The sequence below is a fragment of the Salvia hispanica genome, chromosome 6, assembly GCF_023119035.1.
Source record: "Salvia hispanica cultivar TCC Black 2014 chromosome 6, UniMelb_Shisp_WGS_1.0, whole genome shotgun sequence".
Lineage (NCBI taxonomy): Eukaryota > Viridiplantae > Streptophyta > Magnoliopsida > Lamiales > Lamiaceae > Salvia > Salvia hispanica.
Window position 1 is genome coordinate 3278874 of NC_062970.1, and position 15828 is coordinate 3294701.

Sequence of the window (15828 nt, forward strand, 5' to 3'; positions counted from 1 at the left end):
CCGAACCCAAAAGGTTTTTATGCCATTCAATTTGAATGCAACGTGATACTTTTGCTATTCCTCGGGCTTATTATTTGTTCGGATCGGTTTTTGTGTCCTCTGTATCTGACTTTTTTGGTTGTAGGACTGTTTCGGGCTTGATTTGGTCGGAAAAGGGTCGAGAAAAGGTATTATTGGTTGTGATGAAGGTTTTCGAGCGATCGATCTGCTCGAGGCCATGTTAAAAGTGAAAGGTCGGTAGAATGGTTTATTCTTATTCAATGTATCAACAATGTAGAGTTTACATGATTATATAGTCTAGGATATTCTATACATGGTAAACCTAGATTACACTCAATAAATGTGAAATATTCTCTCATATCAATCCTGGTTTTGTCAATATCTTCTAACAGTTATATTTAAACTTATGTGATTAATTCGTATATTACCTTTTAAATGTATGTTTGAAGATTCGATAGCAAATGATATTGCGTGTTTCTATTTGACCCCATCGATTCACACACATTCTTATCATTTAAGTGGAGTGAGTGAGAGATTTTACTATGTCATGCATGATTTAGTGGAGTGAGTGAGATGTTTTACTATGCCTTTAAATTTGGTTTAAACATTTAATTAGAATTCCAAAATATAAATATTTTTATCCTTTCATCGAAAACATGGGGTGTGAAGTGTTTGATTGTGTACTTTCATAGGTCTCATCTTATCTTTCTCTACGGATGATCTTTTTAATTTATATTGATAGTTGATTTTGTGTATTGCAAATTGATTTTGTTCGTTATTTTATTTTAGTTTTAAGTGAGGAGGGCGGCTTTAAAGATGACAAAGCGAGTTATTTAATGATGAATTTGATTTTAACTTTTAAGTTAATATCACTACAAAAATCTCGCGATTTAGTATGTTTAAACATTAGTATGTGATTTAGTTCAAATTTATTATGCTTCAACGTTGATTTGTATAGATTTTTATTTTCATATACGTAGTACTCATACTCCATCGCCCCCCAAAATTCATCACCATTTGATCCGATACGAGTTTTAAGAAATGTAATAAAAAGTGGGTTGAAAAAGTTAGTGGCATGTGGGTCCTACTTTTTATATATTAGTTTTAAAATAAAATGTGAGTGAGAATAAGTTAGTGGAATGTGGGTCCATTACCAAAAATAGTAAAAGTGAAAGGTGACGAATTTTTAGGGAATGAGGGAATATTATTTATTGTTAATATTGTATCTAATTTTGTTTAATGAATTTAAAATTGAATATTAATGTGTTAAAAATATATTAATCTGTGCATAGAGATGATACTAGTTCATTTATAAAATTACACATCTTCCCTCGTGCCAAACACCATTGTTACACTTTCTTTTGCATATTTTTACTTCCCCTTCTTTAATTTCAGCTCCTTACAATTCTTCATCACAAGATAATTTGGTCTTTAGTAGCATTATGTGGTAAGGGCTTAACATGATTTTTCCAAATTTTAAAAAAATTGAAAATAGAAAAAAAAAAAAAAAAAATTGGGTAAGGGCTTAAGCCCTCCCTCTCCCCACGTGTGTCCGCCCTTGTGGTAAGACCACTCTCGCCAAAATCTATTTGAAAATGCACTTGTCAAGGAGCTTTTTGATATTATGCTTGGACTACGATTTCTCAAACTTATAATGTTAGAGAAACGCTTAGAGAAGTTCTTCTCCAAGCAAGTGGGGATTCGAGTAGTGAATCGGAACTTATAAATAATTCGTGCGAGATATGAATAAAGGAAATTACCATTCTATGGGGAAAGCTTTAGAGCATCCGCGCGGTTTGAAATTTTTCGTCCGTCCGTCCGCGCCCGGGCACGAGGTGCGTCCGTCCGCCAATGGAGCTCGTCCGCCCGTCCCACGGCAGGCTGCTCTTAGCTAAAGCACGTCGGGGGTTGAGCGGCCATGCGTGCAGCTCGTTTGGGCCCCGACATTAACGTTGGAAAATTCTTTTTTTTAAAATGCATAAAATTCAAAATAATACCAAAAAATAAAAAAAATATATTTTGGATTCCAAAAAAATGGGCCCGTTTATGGCCTTTTTTTTGGATTTTTGTGTTTTTTTTAAATCCCAAAATCATTTATAAATACCTTCAAAAATCCCTTTTTTTAACAAAAAAAAGATCTGCCCAATAAACTTTAGGCAAAATTCGGCCTTGAGTAGTGTAATTTTTAATTTTTAGGATTTTATTTGTGAAATTTTTTAAATTTTTTAGGTTTTTTAATTATGTAATTTTTAATTATTTTGTAATTTGTAATAGTATTTCGGATATTTTAATTTTTTAATATTGTGAAAATGTTTTTATTTAAATTGAATAATAGAATGGTGGGGAACTTGAAATTTGCCCTTGGTTAAAAAGGCGGATGTGGGTGTTGTCTTATTAAAAAAAAGAAGAAAAAGAAATTTAAAATTTTTTTTAGTTCTTTTGGGAAAGGCCGGAGGGGAATTTTTGTAGTCGTAATAATTTGTGGAGGGTATTAATGTAATTCCTTTCAAATTTAAAAAAAAAATTTAAAGCAAATTTTAAAATTTAAGCACTACCGTTTTAAAAAAATTATTTTTAAAAAATATCAAATTAAAGAAAATTTTTATAAGGATTAACGAGATCTAATTGTATATGCTCTGAGGGGTTCGAGTGATGAAATTTGATTTTTTTTTATTTTATTTTTTAAAATGTTGATAGCAGGATTTTTATAAAATCCCAAAAAGCAATGTAAAAACCCGATAAATATGTGTTGATTTTTTAAACATCCCAGTATTGATATTCTTTTTAATATTGTTAAAATTTTTAATGCTTTTTATGTTGATATAAAAAAAAATTTTGAAAACATGTGTGATATTCCCCTTTTGTTGATATTTTTCTATTATTTATTGAGATTGTAGATTTTCAATCGCTCTTTTTAAAACCCCAAGAATGAAAATTTGATATTAATTTTGAATTAGAGTGCTATAAACATTATAATATGACCCTAAAGTCCTTTTTACATAGACCCAACCAAATAAATTATTAAATCAAATTAAATGCGTTAATACGTTGTATGACAACATTATTTCAACAACATTATAGTAGTAAGTAAAAAACATATTGAAATAAAATGTAGGACCCCCCTGTTTTGCCAATAATCATTAATTCATTCATACGAGCATAAGAGCATATGATCAACACAACAACAAAGTCAATTTTCATGCATTGTTGAATAGTAGGTTTAGATTTAAAACCAGTTGATATTCGAATTTGAGGGAAATTTTTAATACTCCTTACAAATTATCGCTAGCTAGTGACAATATTTAATATTTATATCAAATTTTTTTAGATAATATTCGAAAAAGGGATTGGTCCCTGTTCTTTGACGATTATTATGTCATTTTTGCTTCGCTGGACATTTTTTTATTATATTAAAAATTTAAAACATAGTAGCAAAACCGGATAATTATACCTTTTCATTTTGCTATTGATTTCTTTTGGGAAATAAATTTAAAAAAAAAATTTTATATATTAAAATTTATTGTAAAATAAAGATAAAGGGAAAAAAATAGAGAAATAAATAAAAAATAAAGTCGAAATTTTAAAATAGAAAGAAAAATAAAGTCCGTAAAAATAAATGTGTTGTTTTTTTTCGAAAAAGGAAATCAAATGTCTTAAAAAAACCAAAAAGTAAAATCAATCGCTTTTTTGAGCAGGGAGGGAGTATTTATTTATATATAACACTTTTATCTTTTTGACTCTCTTTGGTTCCCCAAAATATCCTTAGAATATTGACTCAAATTATCAAAAAATTAAATAATTTATTGATATTGCTCGCTATTAGCTTATAAATTTTTAATTTTCCATTGATTCCTACGTTAATATACAACCAAATTAATTTCAAAATATATAAAATAAAAAAATAGTTAAATTATGATGTCCGGTAAATAAAGATTCAACTAAATTTTTGTTTAAATCAAAATGTTTTAGTATAATATATAATGACCTAATGTAACAAAATTTATAAAATAGCAAAATAAAACAAAATACATCAATAGAAGGATCTAAGTAATACTATATGATAGAACCAATTAAAATAAAATGTATGACCTCTATGTATGTTTTGCCATATATATTCATTCATATAAACATAAGATCAACACAATAATAAGCCAAATTTTATGCATTGTTGAATAGTAGGATAAGATTTAAGATCAGTTGATCTTCGAAATTTGATGGAGTACAATTTATCACTAGTGATAATATTTAATATTTCGTGTATATTTATATCAAATTTAGGTTCTAGATATTATTCAAAAAAGTATATGGTCCCTGTTCAATAACGACGACTATTATATCATTGTGACGATTATATATTATGTCATTATGCTTAGCTCACCATTTGTAATGACGCCATAGAATTTGAACTCTTATATTACTTTTTCATTGTAAAATATGAATTTTAATTTTAAAAATATTTAACATTCTTAAGTAACTTGAATCTATTTTTAACTAAAACTATTTCCACTTTTTTTCTTATTACATTCTTTATCGATTATCTTTAAAATTATAACTTGTCAAAGTGCATAATATTTTTATTGTGGGATGGAGAAAGTATATTAAAATATACTAAAATCCGATATTCTATATATGTAACGGATAATCATACCATCCTGCCTTACAATAATTGATGATTTTTTCGAGCGTACGAATTGATATTTATTGAAATAAGTGAATAAAAGTAAAGTATGAGAAAATAAATAGAGAGATATAAAATATTAAAAAAATGAAAATCAAATACTACTAGTCCACTTGCTATGATACAACCAAAAAAGAAAATCAATTGTAGTGAGGAGCGACTCTATATAAGACTCTAATATTGTGAGTCTCTTTACAAATCCTCCACCAACCATGGAGAATATTCCCAAAATCCTAATGCTCTCCGCATTCCTATCTTTACTAGTCGACACCGCCGTATCCACCCCCCCCGCTTACCGCCACAGCTACCACATCAGAGGCGAAAATGCATCCTCCTCTGCTATGGTGAGTTCCACCTTGGCTCAGGGAGAGTTCATCAAAAACTTTGAGTTCATACTCCCTGAGAAGTTCAAAAAGGCCTTAGAAGTGGTCAAATCCTCCGGGAAATCAAAAGAAAAATACTTCATGGAGGATGTAATTCAGAACTACGTAAGAAGTGGGAGAAGTTTGTGTTGCCCCGCCGGCTGAGCGCCTTCGACGACTGCTTGGTGATGACTGTCGACACGATAGACCAGATCAAGACCAGCATAGAGATATTAAATGGCGTCAAATTGTCCAAGGAGGACATCTCATCCCTGAACGCGTCACAGAGGTTGCAACTCAATATCCTCTTCGGCGCCGCCAATGCCAACGTGGCCACCTGCCTCGACGGCTTCTCCCACAGCCACAAGGCCAAGGAGATCCAGGCGGATCCGCAAAGCCGACTGGACGTTATTGCAACATACCGCCGGCTTCGTTTATTCGACAGTGAAAACTCTGCAGGATAAGGAGCCGGACAACGTCAATGTTCCCCGGACTCAGAGGAGTGGCCGAAGTGGCTGTCGCCCAAGGAGAAGGCGCTGCTGCGGAATGACCTGGATGGGGTGGTGGTGCACGCGACGGTGTCATTGGACAACCCCGGGGACTACAAGACGGTGTCGGAGGCGGTGAACTACGTGAGGGCGATAATACATGCTAAGGCTCCGTCCCTGGTAGGAGGTATGTGATTAGGATAAAGGCGGGAAATATAAGGAGAATGTGGTGATACCCAAGGACATGAAGAACTTGACGTTCATCGGCGATGGCTCCGACAAAACTTTTATCACCGGCGACAAGAACGTCATCGACGGCGACACCACCTTCAATTCCGCCACCGTAGGTCAGTTGTCTATAAATTACTTCCCCATCCTATTAAATATGCACAGTATAATATTACTGCCTGTAAAATTTCCTTTTCTTTTTTCGTCTGTCAAAATTTAGTAACCTTTCAGCTTACTATTTTTGGCGTTGAACCTACATTGCACTAACTCTTTACACTCACATTTTATTATAAAATTAGTACTCCTCCGTCCCTTAAAAGATTGACACTTTTCCATTTCGGCCACCCCAATTAAGAGTCACACTCATTACTAAATGGTAAGTAGTCCCATTACTAACTTCACTTCACTCACATTTTATTATAAAGCCGATATAAAAGGTGGGTCCGCGTTATAACTTTTCAATCAACTTTTCTTTAAATTTCTTAAACCCCGGCTTAATTCAATGTGACTCTGATTCGGGACGAGAGTAATATATAACAATAAGATCCACATCTCATTAATTTTTTCATCACTTTCTATTATATTTCTTAAAATCTGTGTCGGGTCAAATAATGCAATTATTAGGGATGAGGAGTAGTATTTTGTCAATTTTTTAAAAGCAGAGATAATATTTTCTTGGATATTGACATCTAATATCATGAAACTTTCAAAAAGTTTGGGTTTTTCCATAACTTTAACGGTTTTAACCCGATTTTGATGGTTTTATGAGTCTCATTCGGGTTAAAACCGTTTAAAAATCAGTCAAAATTAGGTTAAAACCGTTTAAAAATTAACGAAATTGTTAGTGTAGGACTAATTGTGATCTGAGTTGAAATGTTCATGATGAAAAATTCAAACGTTTAAAAATTAACGAAATTATTAGTATATGTAATTGTGATCCGAGTTAAAATGTTCAGAATGAAAATTTTCAAAAGATAAAATATAAAACCAAAATCATAAAATAAGCATGTTACTATGTTTTAATATCCGTAACAAGTAATAAAGCTCTTTAAATGGTGGACAAAATTAGTACTCTGTTTGAATTTTGTCGTAAAGATTTTGACAATAGGGTACAATTTTTTAACAAATCGATTCTCATTACTCAATCAAAATCATTATCAAGATCAAAATTATTGAGTAATAATGCAAACTCTCCATACTAACATTAATTAATCCGTTCCAAATAAAATGACTATTATTGGTGATCACACAGGGGTTGCCGGAGACGGTTTTTTGCCAGCGGTATCACATTTGAAAACACAGCGGGGCCATCGAAGAACCGCCGTGGCCCTCCGCGTGAACGCAGATCTCACCGCCTTCTACCTTTGCAATATTATCGGCCACCAGAACACCCTCTACGTCCATTCCTTCCGCCAGTTCTACAAACACTGCACCATCAGAGGCACCGTCGACTTCATCTTCGGGAATGCGGCCGCCTTCTTCTACAGCTGCTATATCGAGCCCCGATCCTCAATTCCGACCAGAAATACATTATCACCGCCCAGAGCCGCGACGACGAAAGACAGGAGACCGGTATCGTCATTCACAGAAGCAGCATCAAAGCAGAGACAGCGGCGAGGGAAAATTTACGACGTACCTCGGTCGGCCGTGGGGGAAGTACTCGAGGACCGTCGTGATGCAGAATGAAATCAGTGATGTGTTAGATCCTGCTGGTTGGTCTGAGTGGAAGGGGAAATTTGCTCTTGATACTCTTGAGTATGTTGAGTATATGAACACCGGCGCCGGGGCGGGGAAGCAGGATAGGGTGACGTGGGTCGGGATTCTTAAAGAGCCAATTAAAAAGAAGATGTTGGAACCGTTTACGATCGGGAATTTCCTCGGCAGTTAGAGTTATTAGCTGAAGGGGATGGGTTTCCCCTTCTCTCTTGGGCTCTGATTCTCGTATTTGTGTTGTTTTTCATATACAATCCACTTGTACTACATTGTTTCTTTGTTGTTTTGTTTCCGTTGTTGTTGTGCTAAAATAATGAATCAGTGTCCCGCTATAGTAGAAATGTTTCTTTCGAACACAAATTTAAAATTGAATGTTAAGTGCATTAACAGAATATAGAATTGAGTATGACAAAAAATTATGTTTAATGTTTCTTTCGAACACAAATTTAAAATTGAATGTTAAGTGCATTAACAGAATATAGAATTGAGTGTGACAAAAAATTAAGTAAACATCTGAAAAGTATTAAAAAGAGAGTGTTGGATATTTGTTGATGGACTCTTATTGGGCTGTGATTATTTATTAAGCCCAGATGTATTATCGAGCCAATGACTTAGCCCCTCTCACTCGATGCTGCCACGTGTCCTCTCTTTGGATGATTGTTTCCGACCGTTGGATGTAGGGTTGAGAGTGTTATGTGTGTGTTGGCTTTGTTGAGCGTTCATATCTCACAACCTCTCTCTTCCTCTGGACGAGAACTTCTTTCTCTTCTCTCCGGTGTACTTCCGGCCATCTCTTGGTGATCTTCCTTGGTTCTTTGAGTGTAAGATCTAGTGTGAGTGCCGGTGTGAAGCAATCTCTTCGATTGCTTAGTTCGAGAAGTTCTGTGGTTTGTGAGTGGAGGATTTGTCCGTGGATCTTGATCTCGTGTGAGGGCTTTCACTGGAGGTAGGTGGTCGAGGTTAACTCTATCCAATCCATTATGCTCCCTTGGATCTAAGTTCGGAAGAATAGATCGTGATTGATTGCGAGGTTCCGAGCCAAAGTTCCTTTGATCTCTTGTTCTTACTCTTTAGTGGTTTAGTTGATAACTTGTGTTTAGATCCGAGAGGATCTCTCTTAGTATTACTAACTTGTTTCTTGAGTGTGCAGGTACAATTGAGTATGATTGAAGCTGGAGTGACAGCCTTCAAGATCTTTAGAAGTTAGAACTAGATTCTAGTAATCTAGTTTGTATTACTTGTTAAAATCAGTACATGGTAGAGTTCATGAAATTTCTTGACAAGAACAAAGAGGTCTCGTAATTAGTGAATCTAGACTAATCGATCCCTACGTAGAGTGTAAGAGTGACTAAATTTGTTTATTTTTGTAAAAAGAGGAGTGACTCAATTAAAATGGAACGATTAAAACATTGTAATACGACTCAACTATAATGGGCGAAAGAATACTTGCGATGTTGCTTTTGAAAAAAAATAGTTATCCAAAGCTTTTTTATGCCGATAATCATTAGGTGTTGCCTTTTCATATGAGATTTAAGCAAGTCGTGGTTTTAATGGTAATTGTATAAATATGTAATTTTCTGCTATTATTAGTGATTATGGATCAATTATTTGTCAAATATTTAAGACCATTTTAAAGTTGTATAGAATTCAAAAGTTTAAAATTTTTAAAATCATTTTAAAAGTTCTAAGGTAAATACCAAAATTTGCCAAAAGTTTATGATATTTTATAATCAATTCGTCCTTTTATGACAAGGTCTAATATCTATGTTTAACATATTTATGGACACTAAAACACACTTTAACAATATTTGAAGACGGTGTAAGCTAAATTAATGGAAAATAAATAAAAACAGCTCCACATATAGTTTGCCATGTCGAAGTTTAAAATAATGATATAAATGAAAAAACATGCATTATAAAGAAAAGGGGAGAAATGATCCAAAGAGGGAGGTTGAAAGAAATTTGTTTTCTGGTATACAATATACTTTAATCTTTATTTATGATTTACTCTAGTTATTTTTTTGAACCATTGGGTTCATAAAGGGGAAAATCATTTCAGAAAAATATAAAATAAATAATCACAAACACTATTTTAACAATTGTATCGAAACTATGCACGCAACAATTGATATTAAATAATCATTCATTCATGCAAGGCATGATCAATATAATAACAAAGCCTAATATTACGCATAGTTGAATTAAGTTTAGATTCAATCAAATTAAACTAGTGAGTAGTGACAATATATATTTGATACTATATAGGGAGGTGATCAATTTAACTAATTAGCATTCTAAAATTGAGACCAATTTTTAACTATTAGAGCATCCCCATCCGAGCTCTTAGCTAAGAGCAGAAGTGGGCCCGGACCCACTTTACTCTTGTCTTTAGCTAAGAGATAACACCCACATCCGCGATCTTAGCTAAGGACAAGTTCAAGGGTCTCACCATTCTATTATTCAATTTAAATACTTCAATTACTAAAAATATTTCTACATTATGAAAATACATTAAAAATAAATATTACATAATTAAAATCCTAAAAATAAAAATTACATAATTAAAATACTAAAAAATAAAAATACATAATTAAAATCCTAGAAAATAAAAAAATACATAATTAAAATATGATTTTTGGGGAAATCCTAGAATGTGATTTTTTGTGTTAAATTGGGGGTATTTATAAATGAAAATGTTAATTTTGGGAAAAAAATTGAAAAATAAATTAAAAGTCGGTAGAAAATGGATGGGAAATTAGTCTCTAAAACCATGAACTTTGCCCAAAATTTGGTATTTCCCATGAACTTTGAAATTGATAAGATTTTGATAAACATATCTTATTTGAGTGAGTTTGGGAAATACCAAACAAAATGCAAAGCTCTTGATGTTATATACCAATTTCAAAGTTCAGGGAAATACCAAATTTTGGCAAGTTCATGGTTTTATAGACCAATTTCCCAAAATGGATATTTTTTTTGGGAAGTGGGAAAATATTTTTTTATTTAAAAACGTTTTTTTTAATTAATTTCGCATTTAAAATAAAAATAAAAATAAATTTTGAATAAGCTAACGGCTATGCCGTTGGCGAATAAGAAACACGTGTTGGTCTCAGGCCACAGGTCCTTAGCTAAAGATTGCTACTGCCGTAGACCACGAGCCAGAATGGACTGACGACGCTCGCTCAAAGTAAGGACGATGGACGAAATTTTTTCCACAGCTGCGATGCTCTTAGATTTTGTGGTTGATATAATGCTAAGTGTAATATATTTTAAATTTAAATTATTATTAATTAAATTAAAAAGGTATTAATGTCAAATCCTAGTAATTATAACTAACTATTTTCTCTCTTTAAAATCATCTCAAATCTTTAAATTTACGTAACTCTCTCAATTTAAATTATTTTTTCGCAAAAAATATATCAAATTAAAGATAATTTAATAAGGATTCCAACGAGATCTCAATGCATATGTTCGACGATGTTCGTGATGAAATTTGATAAATTATATTTCAATTTGTCGTTTATAGGAGCTTTTATCAACAAACGCAACAAAAATCTCATATATAGTAGTCAAAATCTCAATATTATCGTATAGTCCAATCTCAAAAATGCTGTTGATATTTTCTGTCCTTAGATTGATATTCTAATGTCATATTGTGATATTTGTAATACACAATTTTAATAAAAAAAACATCCATAAAATTATCATACGATAACATAAACGATATTGTATTCTTAAATATTGTACTCTCTTTATCCCAATTAAGTTGGTACAAAACTTTTGGGCAATTCATATCTCGCACAAATTATATGATTTACTACAAATTTTCTCAATGCGAACGCGTGGAAAGTACAATATTGAATCGATGATAATCATGAATCAGAATCGTAAGTAAGAAATTCAACGTAAATATATTCTCTAACATCTTCTAGGCTATTGCGTATAATAACAAGCATTGAGTAACACGACGACTCCCACGCGCCATGAGCGTTCGGAAAACTTGAATAATTGACATTTGACCGGTCAATCCCCCAAATCCTTCACCTTTGAAGGTAAAAAGAGAGGAATAAGAAGAATCGTTGTGAAGAATAGAGGAGGAATATGGGGAAGTCCAGAGCAGAATCGAACTAAGATCTTGTATGAGTCATCTACTTGTTCTATTCTTAGTTTGTCAAATTCATCCAATTTGAGATCTTGCTCTTTTTGCTGTAAACACAATATGAGAGCAAAATATTTGGAGTCAAGACAAACATGAAATTAAGGTATTCTTATTTTCATGAAGATAATGAATAAAATCTTTGGAGTCAAGACAAACCATTTATATATTCAGTACATTTTTAAAAATTTCCAACAAAAGGAAGATTCGTCCTTAATATTTAAATTTAGGTAATTAATTGTAAGCATAGTTCTTAATATTTTAAATAATCTATTGACTAATAATCTAATATATTGAATAATTACTAAAAGTTACTACTCTGTCCGAAAATTTGATACATATTACCATTTCGGTCCGTCCCGAAAATTTGATACACTTCACTTTTACCATTTTTGGTAGTGGACCCCATATTCCACTAACTCATTCCTACTCACATTTTATTATAAAACTAATACTTTAAAAGAGACTCACATCCCACCAACTTTTTCAACTCACTTTCTATTACATTTCTTAAAACTCGCTATGGGTCAAAGTGCATAGAAATTTTGGGACGAGATAGTAGTATTTTCTTATGAAAGATGGTAAGAAGAAATTATATTTTATGAAAATGCAAGAAGATGACAGTTTGATTGAGTATATTTAACATAGAGAGGGCTAAAATATTCATCTACTTTGTTAACATTTATGATACTATGTAAATAAGTTAGCATTAATAAGATATTTTATTTAAAAAATTAATGAGTATTTAGTGAAACTTTTTTCTATTTAAAATTTTATTTTTTATTTTTCATAAAAAACAATATTATGCGTTATTGTTAGTATTCTTTTCTCTCTTTCATAAAATCAATAAATTTAAAAATTTCGGTTGTATGTCTATTCCATGTAGCTATATTTACCATGATATAGCAATTTATTAGAATAAGATGCTTGGTTTAATTTTGTTTCAATCTTACCTACATAATTATTAAATAACACATTAATCCCACAATACTATTAATAATTTACTACTATAAATTACACAATAAAATAGAATTTTCTTAGTAGTTTATTTATAAAAATTTATACATTAACTTGAGAACTAAAATATATTTAAAAATCTTGCAATAATATATAACATAAATCAAAACTAAAATCTTCAGTATTTAATTTGGCATTTCCTTTATTTTATTAAAAATAAAAAATTTACAAACAATAATATGGAATAATTATGTTGATTAAAAAAAATAAAAGAATCTAATTTTTTTTTAAAATTTATATAGTTAATATTTTATTTTTTATAAAATATTAAATTTTTATCTCATTCACGATATCATACAATAAATTAACGACACAACTTTACCCCAATTTTCCCCTCATGTTGCAGTTTGAAAGTTGGAGAAAATCCTTTGAATTCTCCCCAAAAAACCCACTTGTAAGTACTATATGTATGGATTAAAGTATGGAAATAAATATACATATTTTTAAGTGTATTCTTCATCTTTGCCAAAAAATTGACAATGACCAATTTAATTTCATCTGATTTAGTTGCTAATTCAATAAATTTATTAATATCTGACTCAAAATTATTTTTAACAAGTATACTCGAAATGTACGAAATTAAAGTAAGCAAATAGTAAGCAAAATATCTATCCCGAAGACAATGAGTGTCAACCTAATTACCACGAACCAACCTCAACTACTATCTAGATGAATCGGATTTTGGGTTTTCTAAATCTATTTAAAAGCAAGGTAAAAACAATTAAAAACAAATAAAGAACTAAAAGCAAATAAGAAAACGGATGTAGATCAAGGACGAAAGGGTAGAATCCTACGGGATCGATAACAATTATCACATGCTCAACTAACTTCCTAACTATGCCAACAACGAGTCTCAAGGGTTATTAAGCTATCACTAAGGTAAAACTATATCTTTTCTCAAAGCATATAATTTGTAGATTGCTACCTAGACTAAGTCTCCTTCCTAAAACTAAGTGCAACAACTCCTAATAGCTCCTAAGATACTTAGCTTCATTCAAATGCTAAAATCTCTCGATTATATTGGCAAAGACGTCAATTTCTTCTCTTTCAAATTAAACTACTCACTTCTCGTCTTGTAGTAAAATCCACATGCATTTATAAGGTGATCACCAAATAAATGTATAAGCAGAAAGAAATCAAAATAACCACATGAGCAAGGCATAGAAAAAGGAAATCAATTAAACATAAGAATCATCAGTATCTCCCCGTAGAACACTATGAAGATTTAGCTACTCATGTTCAACACAAAAGTTAAAGAAATATTCAAAAACATTGTTTGAACAAGAATAAAACTAAAAGTAGAAACTCCTAGAATTGGATTGGGCGGATTGGAGGCCTTCCTCGTCTTCAATCTTGCGATGAATACTGTCCTCTGCTCGTTCTTCTCTTTTTCCTAGGTGAAAAAGTGGTATTTTTGGGGTATGAGGCGTGTAAGTTGTGTTTGGAGGCGTTTCCTGGCATATATATACCTAGGGTTGACTTTGCCCGAAATAACCGTCGGACGAAGGCTGGCGGGTCGCCAGTTGGGTGTGCGTTGAAGCTGGCGAGTCGCCAGCTGCTTACGACGTTTTCGTGTTTTGTGCGGGTCGCCAGGTTCGTTTGCGCGATCTGCGGGTCGCCAGCTATGTCACCTGCACTGCGAGCCTTGGTAAAACGGCCATAACTTCTTCTACCGAACTCCAATTGAGACGTTTAAGATATCCACGCGAAGCTCTTTCAAGACGAAGCTCTTCAAAATCTCCAGATAAGCTGTCTCGGACATTGAGCAGCTGCACATCCACATATTTTGTACATTTTTCTACACATTCTTCACAAAATAGTCAAAATACCAACATAATAGAGAAGAGCTATAACCATGTCTCAAAGTACACAATATATGAGCAAAACCAAGTAAAACTACCCTCTAACGTCCGTAAAAAACCAAGTGAATCAGATACTATTTTTTAATCCACGTTTATAACTTTAATTTGATTGGATTTAAAATTTGGAAAAAGTATTCATATTTTCGCTTGTTTGTTGCATATGTTTGCTAACAAATGATTAAATGAAAAATTGTCTCAATTTTAAAGTTTAGGTTAAAAAAAAAAAAATGCTACCAACATTTTCGGTCTTTTTGCTAACATACATATGTCGTACGAAATTGATTGATAGTAGTCGAGACAACTTGATAGTCATAAAGAAAAGAATGAAATAAATAAGGAAGATCTTCACTTTGGAATGAAATCTGCATTAATCATAGATAATATTTTCAATTAAAAATTATGTTCCTTTCCCTATTTTTTCCTTTCTATATTTCCTACTTTATCCTTGTCTCTTATTTTATGGCCATATATGAGAGGATATTGGTAGCAAAACATAGTCCACTCTACAACTTTTTGCAACTAAATAGATGCTTACACGCAGTGGATATCAACATAGCCTGCAACCCGCGAGTCGGCCGAATAAATTCCTACTAAATTTATTAGGTTAAGGCTAAAAATTTATAGCCCGATAAAATTCATGCCTCGACAGACCGCACCCGATTAACCTCAGGTCCCGTTAGGCCAGACCGAAAACCCGATGAGCCGGCCCTAAACCCGATAAAATTTCTATCGCTCTATTTGTTTGACTCTAATTCGACACTTCACTGGTTATTTTATAATATAGATTACTAAAAAATATAACTTTCAATTTTATATATTAAATATATAAATTATATATTAAATTTTTATTAACATAGCGTAATAGATATATAAATTACAAACTTCAAATTCACTAAATATATGGAGTATTTTAAATTTCTAAAATATGCTTTAAAATTTCTTGATGTTTATATTTTATTTTGCATAAATCTCAAATATTAGTATTTGATCATGTTTATGTTTGAGTTTAAGTACATATGTCACGACCGCACTTTACTAAGGAGAGCAAACACCTATTTATCGCACTAGTGAAAGATTAAAGTAAGCGGGGAAGGAAAGGAAATCTCGACAAAACCTAAGAATGAAACGAAATTAAATTAGAATAACTAGCAAAATGTATCGAGTGCGTAATACAAAGAACATAAGTTCAAGTATTTCATATCGTTAGCCGAAGAGTCAAGAGAGTAATGACACCGTGTATGAGACAATGATGCATCCAAGCATTTATCAAACTGAAACACATTCGCCATCTCGCCAACATCGCCCTTGTCGTCACCGTTTAACT

General features: G+C 32.1%; 1 pseudogene; it reads left to right on the forward strand.

The window, feature by feature from the left end:
• Positions 1 to 5716: 5716 nt before the first annotated feature.
• Positions 5717 to 7789, forward strand: LOC125193429 (annotated as a pseudogene).
• The last annotated feature ends 8039 nt before the right edge of the window (positions 7790 to 15828 follow it).